Genomic DNA, 22,606 nt, shown 5'->3' on the forward strand with positions numbered 1-22,606 from the left:
AAAGTAAAACATCCTTCCACCTTATAACCTTTATCCAATACAGGGTTGTGGGGTAGAGACAGCCTATCATGGCACGTAATGATCATTATTGGGCAAGTCAGGTATAGGCGGGACACACCCAGGGCCAATTGTTCTAGAGGCCAGTTAACCTGTAAGGGAGCATGGGAAGAACATACAGACTCCACACAGGCAGCATCCCAGGAAGTGAACCCAAGGCCATGGCTCTGAAAGGCAAAAATGCTCACCACTGCTTCACCATGCCTTCAACAGTAACACAGTGAGGCAATATTTCACAAACTCATCACAGGACACAGAAATACACAAGGGACTGAGCAAGATAACATTGCTGTTTTTCCCTGGTAGGCAGTTCCCTTTAAGGAGGAATTCAGAATTTCATCGTACAGGTTACCTGACAAATGGAAATTACAAGCACAAGCCTTCAGTACTACAAAGTTCAATTGAATACCATCTGGTAAGTGTCACGGCACAAACTTACAGCACTTGGCATTAAAAATATTTTTTTGAGCTACACAGAAAACTTTGAGAGCAAAGCTTTACTATGTTATCACATTCGGCACTGATTACAAACCTTTCGTTTGCAAGAACCACTTAAGAAGTCCTTGTTATTGGAGATAAGTGACCATTTATTGCCATTCGGATTTTAAATGTCACACTGCCGAGAACAGTGAAGAGACAACACTAAGCCAGGTAACAAGCAGACAGACCACAGCAGCTGAGCAGCCACAGGCAGACCTGCCAACTGCCTTACATGCTGATCTTTTCTCTGAGGTTACTGTATGTGTCTTTTACAATGGTCATGACAAAAATGTACTATTTTACTGCTTCCAAGTCCTTTTCAAGAAATAATGAGAAAAAACTGGCACTCTCCCCCTGATGCCCCTAATTAAAAATAATTAAAGCTAAAGTAAGATTATGTGTATTGCCTGGGCATGCTCTCAACTGAGTTATGTTTTTTTGGTGCATTTCATCAAATCATTTGCAAGATTTCTGAGCTTATTTTGTGGAAGTCTTTAAAGCCGCAAAAAAAAAAAACAAATAGAAACCAAAACATTTTACTTCTATATTTGAGGGAGATATAAAAGCATGTTTAAAGGTTGCCGGAGAGGTGTGTCTTTTGTCATGCTGCAATTTGCACACTGCTGTGCTGGAGAGTTTGCAAAGACTGAAGAACCAGCACTGACTGACTGGACCCTCACTGGCTTTACTGGAAGCCCATAGGTATCTCGTAGCTCCAAAGAGTCTCTGGTCATGATCAGCTAAAGCTCACACAATTACTCTCTGCTCTGCACAAAGCCTGATCTCAGTGTGCTAAAGGATGTAGCCCAGCCTCAAACCAATGACACCAGGACCACAGGGCTCAGCCTGCTCTCCAAACAAGCACTATTTCTGATTATGCAACTTGCAAACTCAATAGCAAACATCTGATTACAATTAGTCTTCTAGTCAAACCAATAAAAAGCTGGCATTGGGAATTGGTTCTGGAATTTGAACTGGATGGCGTGTTTGAGGTTTTGGTTATTCCTTGACTCTAGAACACACAAGCCCTGGGTAGAACTGGTTAATAATAATAGAGCTGTTAATAACGTAATTAATCCAGTTTTTGACTGAGATCATCTATACTGCCACTTCCATTTTGGCTACTGTGGAAGTAAAACCATCTTCTGGGACTGTGTCTCTAAGAACCACAACTGTGGAGATTGTTTATTATTATTTTAATGATTTCTACCTCAAAAGCAAGCGATTCCTGAGGCACTGAGCTGCAGCCCCAGAACATGCAGAGAAGAATAAGAAAGGAAAAAGACAGAAGCTCTCACTTTTACAACTCAAGAGATCCAACCGGCCTCTTTCCTGCTTTAATTACCACTAGTCATAGCTGTTTGAGGGAATTTTATAGAGCCTGACAGGCTTTTATACTCCTCTCAGCCTGCCATTCCCCTGACATGCTGTAGTTTCCTCGTTTACAGCTGTGACACAAGACTCTCATCTCCCTGCTCCAAGCACTGTGATTTGGCACCTACCAGTTGCATCCTCTAAACTGGGTTAGAAGTGATCTGTGCTTTCAAGTTTATTTTTTCTTACATATTGCTGCCAGAGGTTTTCCCCTAACAATAACTATGTAGTAAGTAAAACCTAAATTTAACAAAGGGGAAGCACTGTGAAAGTGCAAATCTCCAGTATATTAATAGCACAATAATTTAGCACAATTCAAGGCAAGCATGAAAGGCTGTGGTCAATACATTTAAATGACAGAGATCTGATGACAATTACCATTCGAGTGGGGGCTACACACTGGTGGTGGTAGGGGAGTCCCCCCCATGACCTGTAGAGCATTCTAAACGGAGTGTCCAGAAAAGGACTCTATAAGTGTAAGGATTATTTATTGATTTATGTATAATTATTAATGATTCTCAACAAAACTGCTTGTCAAGGATCTGAGATCTTTAAGCAGCCAGCTGGAAGAAGTGCAGGAGCTGGATGGGCTGAATTCATTTTTTTTTTTTTTTACTTTTTTGGTATAGTTTCATCTTCACTCTCCCAGCCTGCACTGCTGAGGAAATAAGCCAGAAGGCTGAAGGTATCGGAGAAAAACAGCCTCATCAGAAGTGAAGTCTTTACCTGCTCTCATCCTTCAAACTACTGATAGCCACTGACACCAGCTGAAGGAAAATAACCCACACAATCCGTCTATAAAGTACAAGCACGAGAAAGAGAGGGAAGGAGAAGGGGAACTTGTCTGTGCAGCTGTAGTGGACATATTTCTGTCCACTTCCTGTGCCCCATGGAAAAACATGTCACTCAACAAGATGGACAAAGAATGCCAACGTAACATGCACAGTTGGGCCATGTGAAAATGAGCTACCGAGCCCTCTTCCACACTCATGAGGCCAGCCTCCGGCCGCCTCCAGATCAGAGGGACTTTTTCCTACTCACCCTCCCCCCCCCAATTTCACTCTTAAAGCCGCCTGTCTGAGGCGTCAGCACTTGGGACTGAAAGCTCATCGAAAACTCGGCCAGCTGGTTGGCGGAGTGGGGCAGGAAGTGGTCAGCACTGCTGCCTCACAGCACTGGACAGCTATCTGTGTGCAGTTTGAATGTTGAATCCACCGTGTTTGGGTGGGAAACATGAGCGTGATGTGAGTGTGGATGCGTCTGTGAGGCTGGGTGGATGGGTGGATTGGGAAAGTGACAACCTCAGAAATACTTAGTAAAAAGACAGGAAGACTTGAGAGCACCAGTACAGAAACAGGAAAGAATGTTTCATGTACCTTGGTTGGTATTATGCTTCATAGAGCAGCACTGCTATGTCTTAAAATCAAAGACATTCATTTCCTGGCTTTCACAGGGCTCAAAGATAACCATGGTTCACTTGTCGCTTTCCATATACATTTTAAAACTGTTTGATGACAACAGGTATCACTTTAAAAGAGACACAGGCCCTCTAAAATGCGCTGAGAGCTGGATGAGATCAAATGCTTTTTGATAAGGCAGATTTTTTTCAATTCCATTCAGGGTTCAGAAATGTCACTAACAACAAATCTTAAGACGAAATGTTTGAAGCCTCAGTTGTGCCCAGTGTGCACATTTTCTCCCACAACTGCTTAGTGGCAGAAACAGAATAGGTGGTGAGACTTTTCCATAGCCCAATGACCAGACACATCTGATAGTATTTACTTATGAATTCTCCATTGGCAAACAGACAAGTTCAGTAAACACCATTACAAGGTAAACTTGTAAGAATGACATTGGCTACATCAGAAACAAATCTTGCATTCCGGTTCACCAAGAAAGCTTTCTCTTCAGTTGCAAATAAGTAAATGAATACTGCTCACTAGAACGTACCACAGATACTGAAAAATACACAAGTATGTCATTCCAATATTAAATCGCACAATGGCTACCTAAATGATCACATTAAGAATATGTACAATTTTTAACAGCTAATTAACGAAACTGCTAAAGACAACATCAAGTGGACGATATTATTATTTAAAGCAGACAAGTATAGTTTGTCGACTCAAAGCACATTTTCCCTTCCAAGTATGATAGTGCTTTTGCTTGCTGAGTAATTGTAGAGTGGCTTGTTACCTTACTGTTAAGAGACAAGAAGGTGGTAGCCTAGAGAATACGTTCATTGACATATACGTTAGGTTGACCGCAAGCAGCATCAAAAAGGTGACTTTATTTACAGTTTGTCTCATGGGAGATGACAAAGCTGTGTCGGGACCAGAGTTCTACAGCTCCCCTGACTTCCCACCAGGCCACAAGCTGTCCAAACAAAAGCCTTCTCACTCATTTGCAGCAGGTCCACTCCAGGTGTTCCCTACCTCGATCATCCCCTTTTCCCTGCAGCTGGTCCCTGTCCTGGTCCACGTCACAATCCAAGTCATGGTCCCAGCCTGGTTCTTGTCCTGGTCCACGTCACAGTCAGAGTCATGGTCCCAGGCCTCGCCCATGTCCTGGTGTCTAGGGCAACCCCACTACTTGTGCTGTACACTAGTCAAGCTCTCTACTTGACTGCAAGTTGCTTGATTGGAGCCTCTGCAAGTTTTGTTTCCTACTCCGGTGTTGGAAATCTGATGAAACTCAATCGTTAAAAGGCCATTAAAAAGAGGGAAGAAGATTCCCGTTTTGGAGAGCAAAGCTCATTACTCGAAGCCGAGGCCCCCTTTCTGACAAAGAGATGAAAATAACGGCTGCCTTATCGTGCACTTCATCGGCTCTCCCGGCAATCAGATGAAGACAAACTCGCCTTTCATTATTTAAAAAACGTTAGCAAATGCAACCTTAACGAGCAGCAGATACAACAGGGAAGCCCAGTCGTAGCCATGGGCAGGGGGTTGCCTGGGAAACTGAAATTAGACTATGCTAATGATGGGACCATTAAGATGCTTTGTGCTGTCAAAGGGCTCGGGGTACGGAGAGACGAGCGCAGAGTGTGGCTGGCGGCCCTGAAAAACTCACGAGGTTTATTGATGCAGCTACCCCACCTCCACACGCACAAAGGTAAATATTCACCCTGCACAGCAAATGTCAAGACCTGAAAAGGCTACAAGAAACAGCTCCAAGAGGCCTCAAAATAGCCTGTTTGAAAAGTGCCAGTCAGAGCCGCCGACTCTCTAAAGCAATAAGAGCGAAAATGAGGTGGCTGGAAAAACTTCCAGCGCCTCAACTCATTTTGGGAGTTGCTAGGCAACCGGCAACGGTTAAAGAAAGTTTCAAAGCGGCGAGCCGAGCATGTGCGCAGCCCGCCGCCGCGGAGCTGATTAACCGCGCTTCACAGGACAGCGCGCTAATTAAGTCCCCTCTCTTCATCCCCAGGCGCTGCGAGGGCTGTTAGCAGGTACATTCCATCTGAGACGTGCAGGGGCGTCTCTCCCGACCCCCCCGACACTCCGGCTTCCTCCGGATCTCCGTTCCCAACGTGCCGCGCGCTGATCGCGGCTTCCTCGTGACCACCGGAAGGGCTGGGATAGAAGTCTTCGGCCGGGTGGCGGCAGCTGCAGTTTACCTCGTCTCCTTTCGTAACACAATTACTACTGTGGTTTTGACAGACATTTGTTTTGTTTCAGGATCATTTGCCCCTGGGGAGGGTTCGTTTGAATATCTACCTGGCTTTCATTCAGAGTTCCCTCTAATTTGCCCTGTTCTTACCACTCCACACCCATCTGCACTATGACTGGCTCCAGGTTTGTTAGCTGCAACACTACCCTGTTATATGCTAATAAGCGCTCTGCAATGCCACCTTAGAGGGCATGAAGGAAAACTGCAGTAAAAGCTCTCCTTTGCCTGGTTAAAATGACTGTTATATCTCCGGAACTTAAAATGAATGTTGGGAGGTTGGGCTTTACTTTAAACAAAATGTGAATAATTGAATATTGAGCATAACAATTATGAGAACTGAAAAGATGGAAAAGTGGCCGTACCTGAAGTTACACGTGAACAGTTCAATCGTCAACATATGGCTTTGCAATTGCAGGAATAAGCAAGCACAATCTGAGCCTTAAATCACTTTGTGCACTAAAAAAACAACTGCAGCTTGCTAGGATGAACACAAGACTAAAAGAGATACCTCTGTGAAACACATACAGTATCTAGTTCAGCAAAGTTTATTACACATAATACATTAGTAAACAGCTTTGGAAGAGAAGGGGAAGCAATGATTATGCCTATATTCGTACCTTCTGTTTTAAGGGCTGTGTCCTTCATAGTACAAAAGCAATTTGTGATGTTAACAAAATTAATCACATTTTACTACCATTAATAAAGAAAAGGCCCCTTTACTTCTGTCTTTAAAAACCTCCTGAAATCCACTCCTGCACTGTTTGCACAGGATCTTCAGTAACAGAAAGAAGAACAGAGAGCAATTACACATCTGAGCAGCTGTACAATATTCTACATAAAACAGCTGGATCTTTCATGCCCACCTCACTGGTACCCAGAACGTGACACTAGTGGCTTTATTAAAAGAGCTGTCGGTATTTCCGGCTTCATGAACGGATTTTGCGAAAGCAGCTTGTCCAACCCGACATGGATCAGGCTGTGGTGTGGAGGTGGCTCGAGCTCGTCTCTCTGCAGGACGTCTTGAGCAGAATCTCCGCAAACCGTGGCAGCGGCCCAGGCAAATCACTGGCCGTGCGGCGATGGCTGTGAAATCCCTAGCCACAGCAGGACACGGCCAGCCTCCGCCCACCAGGAGGCGTGCTTTCTGCTGGGTATCTCTCGCGGTTTGAGGAGGTACTTACTCTTCTGGAGGGGCGACCTGCTGGTCCTGCCCACAGCGCCTCCTGGTGGGTTCTCTGATAGTGCCGATTGTGGAGTACCACACTAGCCCTGGTGGAGAGAGAAGACCAGGGTGAACGGAGCCCCATCAGGTATGGGAAAGATAACGAAATGCTGTATGACTTATGACGAAGGTTTCAGCCTGGAGTTTGTATGTTCTCCCTGTGATCAGGTGGGTTTGCTCTGGGTGCTCGGGTTTCCCCCCACAGTCCAAAGAAAAGCTGGTAATTTAATTGGCTACTGGGAAAATTGGTCCTGGTCTGAGTGTGTCTGCCCTGCTATAGACTGGTGTCCCACCCAGGATATAGCCTGCCTTGCCCCCGTGTCTTGTGGGATAGACTCCAACTCCCCCATTCCCTGGACTGGGGGAAATGGTTTAGAAAATGGATGTAAGGGAAACACTGTTGCCATGAAACAGGAGCCTCGTATAAAAAAACAAGATGTTATTAGATCTCCTAATATATATGCTACAGCCTCTTATTTTGCAGTTGCACTATGCATCTCCCACTCATCTAACTGATGAGTGAGGGTGGGAGAGTACTTTGTGCACTGACATAAGTGCTGTAGTTCTGTTCTTTGTTCTGTATTTGGTGTTACGTGCCAGAACATTAAAGTTAAGAATTTGCTCAAAAAGAAGATATCATAACCTCTAAACTTGAGGCCCAGTGATCCTTGAAGGGTGTCCTAAAAAGGTAATAAGGAATATCAAAATGGAGATGTGACCTTCCAAAAAACGTCCACGAACACATCAGAACCTTTCCTAAAGTCACACTCCAGCAGGTTGGTGTGCGCTACACAATGAAGAGTGAAATTATATCATGTGTTTTCCAGGACAGTTAAAGGAAGCAACATTTCATTCTATGAACAGCACCTATAGATTAGTTAATGCTAAACTCTTGGCTGCTGCTTCAAGTTGCATAAAAGTATAAGGGTGGAGATCCTGTTTTGCTGCATCGCTTCAAGATTTCAGTTCAATTCATATTGAAATGCTCATAAAACTCAATCTTCTGAATCAAATTCTTTGAGCACATGTTTTTTTAGAACTAGCTTTAATGAAAAATGCTGAGATGATCTCTACGCATGTGCATTAATGTGGTGATAAGCCTGAAACAGATTCAGAGAGGCTTAAAGGAGTAAATGTGAAATTCAGAAAGATCTCCATTGCCCTGTTCATTTCCAGAGTCAGTATGCAAAAAATGAATGCATTTTCAGCACTTCTGAGGGGGAAAACAAAGGGAAGACGTTCAAGGATTCATGAAGCAGGGAATTCTGATACACATCTGCCAATTGCTTAGAATACTCAGCACTAAAAATAATCTGTATTGAAAGACAGAAGTCAAAACACCTGTAAACCATTAGAGTCAGTCTGTCACAGATTCAAATTTTTAACACATGCACCTCATTTTACAAATTGAGCAATGACTTTTAAAATCATGCTTACTACATTAAGGATCACAGTAGCATGAGCTGAGAATCTGAGTTTCACAGATTCTTGTTGACACAGACTAAGATGATCCCTTCCTACTGGAACCCAAACCATAGTTCCATTAGATGAAAAGATCACCAGTTAGTGCCACAAGCTCGGTAAATCTCAACCGAATCTTTCAGATGAGCAAGCACTGAGGAGCTCAGACAAAAACATTTAATAAATTCAATCCAGCACACAATGGATCTGTTTTAAAAACATCACTAAATCGAACATGAATGTTGCAAGTCTGAACAACTTACAGAAACTTAAAATCAAAGTAACATTAAAACATGGTGTGATTTAAAGCAACCTAGCAAACAAAAGATTGTAAGTTATAAAACATACAGGAAATTCTAAAAATAGCTATTAAATGTACCTGTGTTTAAAGCAGGCTTGTCTCAACTAAACCGAGATCCTGTATTTTTATTGATTTAACAAAATTAAATTTTGTTTTTAAAAAAATCCCGGTCCTATGGGGGAGGAAACACAGAAGTTATTACAGAACTAATAGACCACATAAACAAAGAAAAAGACAAGGAACACGAGATGTCCCATCAGCTGAGCTACTCTATCAATAGCTGTTTCCCTGTGCTGTCCCCGATGTTGTACACTGCTTGCTGGATATTGTCCTCACCAGCGTACCATCAGCACAAAACTGAAAACCATCTTCCAAACAAGCTGCCCTGCAGAGTGCAGTGACTACTTGACATCGGACACTGCAGTCGACCCGTTGCTGCACATCCACAACAAAGGCACCATCATTTCGCTGAGGCCAGATGAAGGAAGAGAAGGGACAGCAGAGGGTCTCACAGCTGTTAGTTGCAGTGAGAGTTTTGGTTTTGACAATGAAGACAGGTAAACAGAAAGGGTAGGATTTTCAGGATTTACATTCCTGTAGACCATTGTAGCACTGCATGAAGCAGGGTACTTCAAAATTAACATCAACAAACATTACATGTGAATTGCTTAATCAGTAATGTATGATTAGCTCCATAATTATCATTACTGCTTTTGATAGCTAAGTGATTACTGTTCTTCATTTGATATTTTCTTTTTTCCATCTGCACCCATTTCTTAGAGTTCATGCAGCTCTATAGAGGTTAATGTTTCCTTGAAAGAGTACAAAGAAAGTAAGCCTTGGGTTGTTCATTTACCTTGCCACACATATCAATAGCAACTGGGCAATTAATTTTATTGCAATGAGGTAACCAATATCCCAGATTTAAAATCTTATGAGTAAATGAACAAATCTTGCTCTTGGTAGGTTATCTATCACTGCCTGCATTCCGAACAAAAATCTGTAAAAAAATTAACAAGAAATTTGAGTCTGGTACAGGTACAAACACCCCAAGGTCTGTCAGTCACACAGGGCACAAAGCTATCAACCAAAACCATGCAGAGAATTATTTCTGCAAATTAATCACGTTCATTTCCCAATGGTACAGCAATAAGCTATCAAGAGGTGCTCAATCAATTTGTGTCCTAATTTGCTCTTAGTTTAGTTTACTGCTTGTGGATATAAAATGCAAATTTCTGATCTGCAGTTTATGACGCTTAACAAGAAGATTGCTCATCTCAGTAGACTTAAAGCATTTCACACAAATGATGATCAGCTGTTTGCCACCATAGCTGCTACTTAACAGTCAACACAAATTAAAGCCAGGAGGATTAACCAATTAATATTCTGCATTGCACAGGGTCCAGCTGTGATCAGAAAAGGTCCCTGGTTTACACTACAGCAACCTTCAATGCAGAATGCAGAGATCACTAAGCTGATTCTGTACTCTGTCATTACCCACCTTGAACCAGGTTTGGCCAGTAAAAAGCATACAGATATCTAAGGATAGACCAACCATCAGTGCTTGTACAGTAACAAGGGCTAGGGCAGTGGAGTGAGCAAATTAACAACTATGTTCAAAAACAAGATCCAACATTTTTTTTACCTATAAACATCCCCAATAGCACAATCTTTAACATCTCTTCAAAAAACACCTCTAACAAAACAGACCCTGAATGAATTGTTAAATCTATATGAAAATGTACCTTCCAGGTATGCCAGTCTGGCTAAAACTGGCATTAATGCCAACATGGGTTTGCATCCCCACTGTCCTCCTGCCACTGTTTTCAAGGCTGCCCAGGAGATAGCACCCTCCTCAGAGCAGAGGCACAGATCAGCGTGAGCCATAATTATTCCTTCTGCCTGTCTCCTGGAATCAGTCATCCTGCTCACACCATGCATAGACCCTGTGCCTCCTCAGGCCCTTTATTAATTGCTCAGTTTTTATTTCTCTGTGATTTGCCTTTCCCTAGGCTTGCGTGCTTGCCCTCATAGGCGGGTTTCTGCTCCAGCGGGCCCTCTGGCTGACAGTCTCTGGGAGGGCCTGCTAATGATTGAAGAGAGCTGTGGGGCCTCTCTTTCCCTCTGCCTCGTTCTCTGCCCATTTCAGGGCAACGCTCACTTGTACTGTACAAAAAGATGCAAACTGTATCAATTCTGCTTTGCTGCTGCTGTGAGTAACAGCCCCAGGGAAAAAAAGCACTTTGTAAACTAGCCAAACATGATTGTTGTATTAGTAAGGACTCCTGAAAGGCTTAAACTACAGTGGCCAAATGAAGCTACAGTACGTTCCAATCAACTGAGATCACTAGATTGATAAAAGATTATGACATAAGCCTCGTGATCTAGCTTGCTTAAGTGGGAAACACACAACTGGCTAAACACTGAAGGGACTGGTTAGGTTTTAAGTCTAGGAGAAAAAGACAGTCTTGTAAATTTGGATACCAGCAGGTATGCTGGGTCTCATCTCAAGGGTTAACCTGGATCTGGAAAACCTCGATGGACACTGATGACCAGAGCTGGGAAACCCCTGGCATGAAATCTGTTTGGGGTGATGTCCAACAGTGACCCCAGTGACTGACTAACGTGCGGTGCTATCAGCGAGGACAGCGTCAGCCATCAGGAGCTGTGAGCAGCAGAGGAAGGAAGGTGGGTGGGTGATGACAAGCTTAATGGAACCTCCCAAAGGAATCCTCTTCATTCATTCAGAGAGTTCTAGAGCGCGACACTCTGTGAAGCCAAACTCTCTCTGATCTCTCAAGGTCCAGAGCAATGCACTGCAAAGATCGATAAGCAGCTACCAAGAGGACAAGCACAATAGGCTTAACAGCAACCTGCCACTCACGACTCGCAGAACTATTTTAGGAGGACTTGAACTATAAAATAAAGTAAGAGGCATTTATAACCGCAAAGGCAGATTGCCATTATAACAATAACTGGCTAAACCCAATTCATGTTTGCTGTAAACTTAAGTCAAGGACTTACTAAGTCCTAGCTGTGTGATTATAGGTGTAAATTTATTCTGTGTTCTTTTTCCTCTATTATTTCCCCATGTGGGGTTTTATGCTGCTTCTCTTTATGCTCTAAAACCATTTCCCCAGGAGCAGCACCTGCAGCTAAGCCAGTTAAGACAAGGCGTCTGTCCAAAACACAGGATGAGCCCGTCGCTCCACTGACCAGTGGCCCCCATCTGAACAGAACGGAAGCTCTCAGGAGGGGCTTCCCAGCTGGCCGAACACTGCCAGGGCAGAGGAACCCAAAGCCAGCAAGGCCTGCTTGGCATCCCTTGGTTACCCCCTTCAGATGATGTGTCAAGGTCTTCTCTTCTAAAAGCTTCTTTCACATCTTCCACTTCAAGCCCTCATTTGCTTTGAGAAACAAGGTCACCTCTGCTTTATGTTGCATGAGGTACAGACAGGCACAACGGAGCTAGTAGACACCAAAGAACTGAAGGTTTATCCAGGAAACAGAGCAGAGGAGCCTCATAACGCAAACAAAAAAAAATGTGCAACTGCTTCAATTGTTTTTAAAGAACCTGCATTATCAGTCCTTTTACAGAACTAGTCGGCTGACTCCTTTATTTAAATCAAATTAGAGCTAATAACCCAAGTGCATCACATGCTGTGTAAAAGAACATAAAACATCAGAGATAATGGTAAATAACATAAACAATGGAAAATTAAGCATAGTGGTTTCCCACAATACTGCATAAAGTAAAGGCAAGGTCAACAGGTAAGCCAATATACAGAGCAAGGTACCACACTGCTGGGGTGATCTGGCCTGGTGCCTGCAAGCCACAATCCAGCATGTGCGATAGGCCACCTTTAAATCATCACGGAAAAATATGTGAGTCTTCATCGATTTAGTAAGCTGATCACTTCAATGAAATCAGGAATGAATCAACTGCGACCCTTGAGATCCTTTTATTTGAAATTACCACTAAACTATTGTGCTAGACACCTGCTTAAGTAGTTAAAACAAAATTGCTATGCTCAAGCAATAAATTTAACAAAGGCATTGGTCATCTTCATTTCTTTACTGCAAAAAATTCAAGGCAGAAACATTAGCCCTAGTGTTAGTCTAATTCCTTTGTGTGCTGTTGGGCATCTTTCTAAAAGTCTGGGTAGGATACACTTCTGACCCCATTATATAAAAGCAGATCTAAGAAACATTAGTCCTGGGCTGTTAAAGACTCAATGGGCCATGTCAGTGTAATGGTACATAAAATAGTGTCACAGACATGCCTGGTAGAGCCTGTGGAAGTCAGGAGTGTCTACATTACAACAAGGCAGAGATAAATAGCAGTACAGCAGAAAGGGCCTGGACAATTTTGCCAATTGATGAGTCGCTCCCAGCTTCAGGGAGGTTATAACCTGGACTGTATTTCAACCCGCCAATGAAATTTTGTTTTTCTCCTCTCATCCATAAATTCAATTGAAAGGCTTGACCATAAATTTTTGTCAGAAGTACCTGCTCCTGGCAAAGTCAATGTGGAGCTATTACTTCAATAGTCAACATGATCACAGTCACTGCCACTGCCTGTAGAATTTGACATCACCTAGCAAACTGATAACAACACATAACATTTCACTTCTGTTGAGCTTTACAAAGGTAGCTATTTCCAGCAAAAATTGTGCATCCTCTAGAAATATGCAGGGATGTGCCATTCTGTCATATCTGTTTCATCCCAGAAGGACCAGTCACAGGTGAGTCAAATATTGTAGTTGGTTCCTAGTAACTTGTGAAGATCCATGTTTGCATCTATTTCAAGAAAACAATCCACAAAGATCCAATAGATCTCCATGAGTATTAGTACTCGCAGCAGTGCTGGGCTTCTCTTTTGCATTTTCATTAACAAAATCAGACAACTGATAATATTCTGCTTTTGACAATTTGGTGGAATAGTTTCAGTAACTCTGGCGCTCATGCTCAGTTTTAGTCCAAGGTCCCTGGGCATCAGGGCTCATTCAGCACCTTGGACAGAGTCCCCTACTGATCACATAAACCAACTAGTATTTCTGTAGGATTTATTTTTTCCATGAAAGGCTTTCCTTGCAGAGAGACAGGCATGCGAATAACTCACAACACAAACTCCTCAGACACGCACACACACACACGCTCATGTTTCTCGCTCTCCAGTGACTCTGTACTCACCCAGATCAAAGCTCCTCAGACATCTGTGTGCCTTCAATCCAGCCACAGATGGGCCAGCTGTGCTTGCTGACTGTCACACTGCGGAGACAGAAACACAATCATAACTCCTCTGGTGCTTTAGGGCTGGGCCATTCCAATACAGCAGGGGCTCTTCCATTCAATCTGCTTAACATTCTTAAAATTTAAAGCTAGAGCAATTTTCAATTTAATCTACATTTTAGTTTTTAATTAAGACAAACTATTTGGTTCTTTGGTCGCATTAATATTTTAAAGAGAGGAACTAAACACAAAGACTTTTTTTTAAGTGCCGTAAATAATACAATGTCAGGACTTCTGACACACCAAGTGCAACAGTTTCTGTACAGTGAGGTCACAATGTTAAAAAAAACAATATACCCTCCTTTGTGATTCCAATATGATTGTTTGGCTATGAGTTATTATAATGTCACTTGTCAAGAGATAAACTCCCTCACAGATCCTTCACTCCACATCCTTCCACAGAATAAGTATTGTACATTATAAGGAGAACAACTGGGCAGTTTTAAGATTGACTGTAAATCAAGTTTGAACACAAATGATAAACACAACCGCAGAGACAAACAGACTCACTTGGTAGCACCTCCAGTCACGTTCTGCATGGGAAATGAACAAGCATTCTCACTGGTATATGCAAAGGTGTATATATATATACCATTTCACCATTGTTAAAAGACCACATACCCAGAACCTATTTTATTGCAGATTTATTAAAGCCATGGGACCTAAATACTTGCAAAAAGAAAACAGGGAATAGAGTATAACACGCTAATGAAAAACTACACAGGTTATAAAACTGTAAATCAGTTGCATTAACCTTAAGCACGCCACCCAGAGAAACACAATTAGATGTATGGACACATCCCTCCAAGAAATGATTAATACGGGCTCAGATCAATATAGCTAAGCTAGCACCCTGACCTACAAAATAGGCAAAATAATCTGTAAACTCATTCATGGTTCCTTTGTTAGACTCCCAATGGCCAAGTGGGCAGCCAGCAATGCTCAAGACAAACGTAGCCAAGACTGACGTTTTCAGGGACGGTGAGAATTACAGGCAATTCCATTCCATCACCCCAAAGGGAACCAACAGCTGTACAAAGATACGTTCAGACTAGTAAAACAAAAAAGAAATAGCCTACTGCCTATGTTCCTTGGCCTTCCTTTAACATTGGATATAAGTGCTGCCTGCAGCGATCCTTCAAGCACTTTTCAGCACGGTGCAACACTAAATTACCTCCCCTGCAAATTCCTTGGAAAACAGCTGTCCAGATACTTACTTCTACCAGGTTAGTGAGCATTAACCACAGACAAGAGAGATGCAAACTGGAACAGCTGATAGTCACTTACAATGCATAATGTGGCATGTCAGAAATAATAACAGTAACACTATTTATAATCTTCAGAAAATTATTTTAAAGAGATGTCAAATCTCAACATAGCTAGAATAATAAAAGACAGAGACACTGACTATGTTACTATAGACAGCCTTTCAGACAAGATGGTGCCCTCACCACAGTTTTAAAAATCGGTCCTTCATGTAACAGGTAAGCAGTGGAGGGATGCCAATAGTTATGCATTTGGACAACTTTGTTAAATTCAGATCCAGGGAGCCAAGAACCAAGTTTGCTCTGCATATCCCCCAAAATATTTTCAAAGTTACTAAAAAGAAAAATAGGCGACATGTTGATACGGTCATTAATATCGTTGCTTTCAAGCGTCAGGCTGCTGGTTCCATTACGGACCAGCAGTACTATCTGGGTGGAGTTTGCACGGTTGCCTTGTGTTCACGTGGGTTCCTCCAGGTGCTCCGGTTTCCTACCTCAGACCAAAGGCATGCCGGTAGGTTAATTGCCTTCTGGTAAAATTGGCCCTGGAGTGAGTGTATAGCTGTCTGTGTGTGTGCGTGTCTGTGTGCGCTCTGTGATGGACTGGTGTCCCGCCCAAGGTGTGCCTGCCTTGCATCCGCCGCTCCAGCTCCCCCACAACCCTGAATTTCAAGAAGCGGGTAGAAAATGGATAAGACGGATTAAAAGGAAGATGCTGAAATCTCGAATACTATTGTTTCCAAAAACATAAAGGACAGTTTCATCCATAAGAGCAAAAGTTTAATAATACTCCTAGAAAGTCTTTTGCTCAGTCACAACTTAATCACAACTGCGGTGGCAGTGGCGCTCAGTCCGTCCTGCGCTGTGGTGCGAGCCTCCGAGGTCAGGCCAGCGAGAGAGCGGCGGGTGCTGCCCGTCCGTCTGTCAATCGCCCTACCAGCCGCGCCGACGCTCGGAGCGGAGACCCGCGTGGGAGGAAGGGCTAACAAAGCGCCCCCCTCCCCGACCCTCGCCCCCCCCCCACTCAAACAGACAAGCGGCGATGGCGTAATGAGGCCTGACACCAGGAAATGAGGACTGCCCAAAAAACCTGAGAGCTCGTAATCAGATTCAAAATGCTCAGGACTCACACACGGCTCAGCCTGCAAATTGAGCCCATCACTTCACAGCTCCCTCCACTCACTCAGTGCAGTCACAGCTCCCCTCTTCGGTAGTTCACCACCGGAACAGCTCACTGCGAATACTGCACATCCTCGGACACAAGTGATATCCTGGCGCGCGACTTCAAAAAAGAAACCTTATTTTTCTGAAGATTGTGATCGCCCTTCTTAATGTACAGCAGTTTAAGACATCTTATATACAATAAGGAATTATAACATGTATCTGAATGAGCATCAACAATTTGCTCAAAGCCTTTACTACTGCCGTGTACTGCTGTAACTATTTAAGATGTTGTTTCCTTGGGGTAAGAAGTGACACCTGTCCTGGCTCATTGTCATTATTAATAATCCATCCATTTTCTAAGTGAATCTTCCAATTCAGGGTCGTGGGGGAGCCGGTGCCGATCCCAGCAAGCAACAGGCACACGGACACACACTCCCACCCATGGGAGAACATACAACCTCCATACAGACAGCACCCCAGACTGGGCCTGAAGGGAACTCCTAGCTCTTATTTCCAGTGCTGACATTGATATACTGTCTATAAACAGCTGGGGCTGCTGATTAGGCTCATATGTGTAACATAAAAACAAACCATTTAATTTAATCAGAAAATATGATGAAATGTCACAGCATACAACTTCATTTGCATTTCAACAAGAGCCTCAAAAAAAATTCTCTGTCCAGCCACAGAAATAGCGCATGTTGGCATATTCCGATCGCCATCTCTTTCTTCGGCACCGGGCACAGCAGAACTGTGCTGGGCTGGGCTGGGCACGAAGGGAGCAGTGAGAAATCACTTATCTTCAATAGGCCCCTTTGGTCTAGAGTAATTTCCTTGCAAATAAATGTCAAAAGGGATATCAGGAGTGTCACCCTGTCAGGGAAGCCTTTCAAAAAAACTTACTGTGTTGTGTACTTGCCTAAATTTATATCTGACGAGGTCTTTTTTTTATTTTAGGATTTAAAATGAGATTACTCTACTAATCTGCCCTTTTTACTCCAGACTGGTGGGTGGGTTTTTTTTAACACTAACAGCAACGGCCCCTTGCCTAAGGCAGCAGTGTCACAGCCGGGCTTGATGAGCACTTTGGAGTTTGCAGATTCCCTGTCATTGACTCCGTTTGGCTGCCTTGTATGCCCTGCCCTTTCAGGCCCCGGCTGCGTGGCGCTTACTCCTTCCCCGGGCCTGTCGGCGCCAACAAACACGCATCCCGGGATAAACGATCTCAGCCTTTTCTCAAGATGTTCCATTCTCCACGGTTCATTACCCCAGGAGCCACCGGGCTACGCCACTGCCCTTGCTCATCTTCCAGCGGCGTCTTTCACAGCACACTGCTCTCCGGGACGCTCTCGGCACAGCCACCGAGCGGGGGATCACCAGGGCAGGCTGCTATTCCTCGTAAGCACTCGCCATTGGTCCAACTGGGGCTTTTTCCCCCCCCAGTCATCTCAGAAATGCCAACCGCTTGGCCTTTTATATCCCCTACTCTGGGACCACCAACTGCTTAGTCACCCCGGCCGGCAGCTGCAGTCTCACACCGAGCTACAGCAGGAGACTTGCAGCATCACTCACACACGCCTCCACGGAGACGTGCTGTCGAGCCCAGTGTTTCCTCTCACTCCGGGATTCCCAAACGGCTCGGAAGACGGGAATTGCCAGAGAAGGAAAAAGACTCACTGCACAGCAGGCAGCACTCCGCTCCTACTCGGGCTTTAAGAGCTGGAAGTAATAAATGTATGTCATTTACAGGTAACCTGAAATATACCCGTGCATCCATTTTCTAACTGCTTGATCTAATTCAAGGTCCCAGCCAGTAACGGATGCAAGGTGAGACACACCCTGGATGGGACACCAGTCCATCACAGGACAGACACACACATACCCACAGGAAAATTACCTACCCGTATGTTTTTGGATTGTAGGAGGGAACCAGAGTTCCCGGAGGAAATCCACAGGAACATACAAACTCCACACAGACAGCACCCCAGGTTTGGAACTGAACCCAGGGCCCCAGCGCTGTGAGGCAGCAATGCTGACCAGACCTTCAATAAAAAGCACGTGGCTGCGACTTATACACTACAGCATGCAGTTTGCAAGATATGAAAGAACTGTAACTCTGCTGTGGACTGTGAGTAATTTCAGACTTTCACATTGGAGACACAGATCATGCCCTGTGATAGACAGCACCCCTAAGATCTCTCCTGTTCCCAACCTGAAGGAAGCCTTTAACAGAAGAGTCCATGTGGTTGCATCAAAAGCCTGGCTCATCCATTTTCAGCAGTTTATAAGAGAATTTAAGATCAGGAATAAGGCACCTTGTTTACTATTTCTTTTTTTTCCAGATTTGCAGGAGGGGGGAGCTGGCCTGCAGTGAGAAATAAACAGGTGGACAAAGTGAAAGGGACAAAAAAAGGAAGAGATAAAAAAAGAGACGGAGGAAAAGACAAAACGAGAAAGGCCACAAAACAATTAAAAAGAAGCGAAAGACACAGGAGGGAAGGAAGAAAAAAGAGAGACGGGAAGATAAGAGTTAAAAGAAAAGGGATTGAAAGAAAAATGAAGTGAGATGTAGATGCCTCTGTGTGCATATTAGAGGAGGGTAAATCACCATCACCACACAGCCTGAATCAAGGCAGCACAATAACTGGCTCGCCAGGGTTACATCAAGCGCTTGACTACTCTTATAAAGAGCCACTAAACCCGGATAACTGTCACAATTAGACCACAACTGTCATCCAGGCTTGTCTGTCCTCAGAGCTGCCCACACACTCCCTGCTCACAGAGCCAGAGCCTGCGCTGGCAGTAATGAGGACTGTTTGTCTTTCACAGTGAACAGGAAGCCATTCTACAGCTGAGTCTGCCGCGATCTACAGCAGAGAGAGGCAGACAAAACCCAAAATGAACTTGGCTGCACCGCAGGAAACAAGAGATCTGATCAAGCACTGGCACTGGCTGCATCTTTTAAGTGACAAATGAAACTGCAGGAGACAATAACAAAACTAACAAACCAGCCAACATGCAAAATAAACATTAAAGGAGTGTAGTTAGGTTTGCATGAGCATCACAATTTACTCCTTTCCATTGGAAAGATGGGTGTAGCTTTCCATCTTTGTGCCAATGAACACCAGCTTTGATCATTATTTGAAACCCCTAAAATGAACTACAAATTTGAAAATGAATTTGACTACCTAATACATGTATTTGCAGCTGATACAACCTGAAATGGATTATCCAACAGACCTGCAACAAGAGTCTTATCGTTTTCCTCAGAAAACTCTAGAGTCAGCATACAGGGCTGATCCGACAGAAGCGCCACGTTCTTCAGCTGAGATATTCAGCAAATTTACATGGCAGGAAACACCTGGATAACTCTGCAGTAGCAGAATTCTGCCTCTTTGTTTTTTGGCAATCTTAGTTTACATGGAAAGTGGATAAGAAAAATTAATAGTTATATTGGTATGCACATGTGGCTGAAAGAATTGAATTTCTCTAATTACAAACTGCCCTATTTCCAAAGTACTAGAAAAATTGTTTATACTCACAATGGAAATCGATGCCACATTTCTCCTTGTGCAATTCAACATGTACGACAAGGACAGCAAAATGATAGACCGGAGCAGCGCTCTTCTGTTGTCGGCACTTAGGCACAACAATACTGATAATTACATCACCACTTACTGAAGTACAATACTGATAATTACATCACCACGGTTGCTGCTTTCAGTGCATCTAGTCATACTTCAGGGGGTCACAGAAAGGAGACCAAAACCGTCCATACAGATTTCTCCAAATATTTCGGCAAAAGTGTGTCATTCCAGTTCTATTTGGCTCATACACAAAAAAAACACAGGGCTGCATCTGCATTCTCACTGCAGAAAAGTTGGACCGGGTCAGAACATTCTGTCATTGAATCCCACAGCCCAAGACTGGCTTACAAAGGCAAACTCCCAAACCTGATTAAATGTTAATGGAGGACTTGAAGTACCGTGCAAATGTCACAATCACAAAAAAACAGTCAAGCTTATAAGCTGCTGGAAACATTGCCTCCCTGTGTCACTCAGTGGAAGACTGACAGTGATTATTTCAGTCCGATACAAATGCAGTGAAGTCAATAGGACCTTCACAGTGCTGAATAATCACACGAGATTCTGCAGAATCCACTTCACACATAACAATCACCCAGCTTGGACCAACACCTATGTAGAGTGTAACAGTAAAATCGCCCGGTGCTGATGTCTGCACTCCTCTGTACTTCCCACCTGCACTGATCTGGATTCTGGCTCATAGATTTGCAGGGCCTCTGGTCGCCAGCCTGTTCTACACAGGCAGCTCATCCACGCACCACATAGGGGTGTGCTGAAGACAGGGATTACTGAGAGAATTCAACTACATGTGGCAACTCGACATGGCCAGGCTCTGAGGGCGTGAGCTATCAATTAACAAGGCTGGGCCAAGGTGAGCTTTCCCAATATACCATCAACACCAGGATAGTGACCAGACACTAGCCCTGGCCAGAATCTTCCCCTTGACACAACCTGCAGGAGTGACATGATATGCCTTCATATTATTCATTCAAGCATAAACCAAGCCCAGCTGAGCTTCTGAGGTCTGACAAGACAGGGCTTGGAAGCTTTATACTATATTTACTATAACAGTCAAAGAGAAATTGTGTTAAAATTGTGTACAATTTTGTCACCATGTTGAAAAACATTGTGACACTGTGACTCTAGTGTCAGTCCAAACAAACATCTTCAGCTCAAAGGAATGTCACACACTGAAAGGCTAAAAGCTGAACACCTTTCATCTAGAATAAACACGACTACAGAGAACACGATTCAAGTATTCAAAATCATCAAAGCCACTAACACAATCCACCCAGATAGGCCAGAAAACAGCATTTGAAGAGGGTATCGTTTTTTCTGGATGCTTTCTTATATTCATGAAAGGGCAGTGAGGTTTTGGACAGTGAGCATGAGTCCTGGCTCTTTAAGTGTTGGTGGTGGTATACACTGTGGGAATTTCTGCAATATCTTCTTTAGCTCTGGTGTGAACGCTCTGCTGTTTCTGCTGGCATAACCCAAGTCATCAATCAACTGCAAAATAAACTGAGGAACTTTTTTCTCTCGTTTCTTCCAGGAGCTAGCAGATACGTCTTCATCAGAATCCGAGAAAGCTGCAGCCACATTATACTGCGATATTTATCCCGCCGCTGGTCGATGATGCCAATTATGTCAACAAGAACAGAAAAACCATCAGGGTAATACTAAACCAGATATTCCTCGAAGGCCTAGAGCACAGATGATCGTTTAATAGTTCTGATGTAGAGGCTATGATATTGTTTAGGATTTGTTTTTTTAATCTGGAGTCACTGTAACTGTACCTTGATTTACCACAATTAATGTACAACGTAAAAAACAAACAAGACTCCAGCTGCACAGTAGTAAGATACAAGTTAGATTTTACAAGCTCCAGGCTCTTGTACAAATTGTACTGATGAAACAGAATACCAATATCACTTTAACATCAAATGTCTGCCTATGCACATCAACTCTGCATAATCAAACAAGTTTTAACGATCCAGCACAGAGCGCTGGCCTGTGTAAGGGAATGCAACTCGTAAAACCCAGAAAAGATTAAACTATTGAGCAATGGGAGTCTTCTCCATGAATTATTGTTTAAGTGTTTAATTTTAGCAAGCCACGTGCACATGGCTTTGTAATTCTAACAGGTCAGGCATCACAACACAATGAAATTAAAGGTCAATGCCCAAGTGGAATTCTAGACCACAAAATCCCTGCACGTCTCCCCATGTTTCTAAGATATTTTGGGGGGGGAAGTGGATTCAACATGTGCTTTTGAATTTTTACAGGGAAAGTGAGGAGACCTCAACTTTACATGTTTATTAAGTACAAAATAATTGCAATGAATATCTCCATCAAGGCTAAATACTAGAAGTATACCTAATCATTACTGATTTAGTTATATATTATTGTATTGTGCCTTTTATTCCCCACATATGGTTGGCTTCAACGCTTTTCAACAAGAACAGGCCTACTACCTTATTTGGAATAAGTCCCAAATACAGAGAATCTCGGAAACAGCGACCTTTGAAAAGTGGTATTTCCTGTTTCTGTTTGCAACTCATTTGATGAAAGCTTCGGAAAACGGATCACTGGGACATCAAGCTGTTCTCGAAAAAACAGGGATTTCATTGGCCCACTGATGGAGCACTTTCCTCGAGGACGGACATCTTGGTAGATGTATTCTCTGGATCAGCTTCTGCCAATCCCTCCCTCTGGTGTAAGAGGGATGAAACGT

General features: G+C 43.5%; 1 protein-coding gene across 4 annotated transcripts in view; it reads right to left on the bottom strand.

Moving 5' to 3' along the window:
• Nucleotides 1-22,606, bottom strand: part of spop (speckle type BTB/POZ protein) — a 126,519-nt gene that overhangs the window by 76,857 nt on the left and 27,056 nt on the right. For 2 of the 4 annotated variants that reach the window (XM_088623141.1, XM_088623144.1), the window contains exons 2-3: nt 13,761-13,838; nt 6,765-6,852 (exon numbers count right to left, since the gene is read on the bottom strand). The gene's annotated coding sequence lies outside the window, so the exon portion shown is untranslated. The remainder of the gene's footprint in view (nt 1-6,764; nt 6,853-13,760; nt 13,839-22,606) is intronic. The other 2 variants (XM_088623145.1, XM_088623142.1) reach the window with 1 other exon arrangement.

The sequence above is a fragment of the Lepisosteus platostomus genome, chromosome 28 (genome assembly GCF_059453375.1).
Source record: "Lepisosteus platostomus isolate fLepPlt1 chromosome 28, fLepPlt1.hap1, whole genome shotgun sequence".
NCBI classification, from domain to species: Eukaryota; Metazoa; Chordata; class Actinopteri; order Semionotiformes; family Lepisosteidae; genus Lepisosteus; species Lepisosteus platostomus.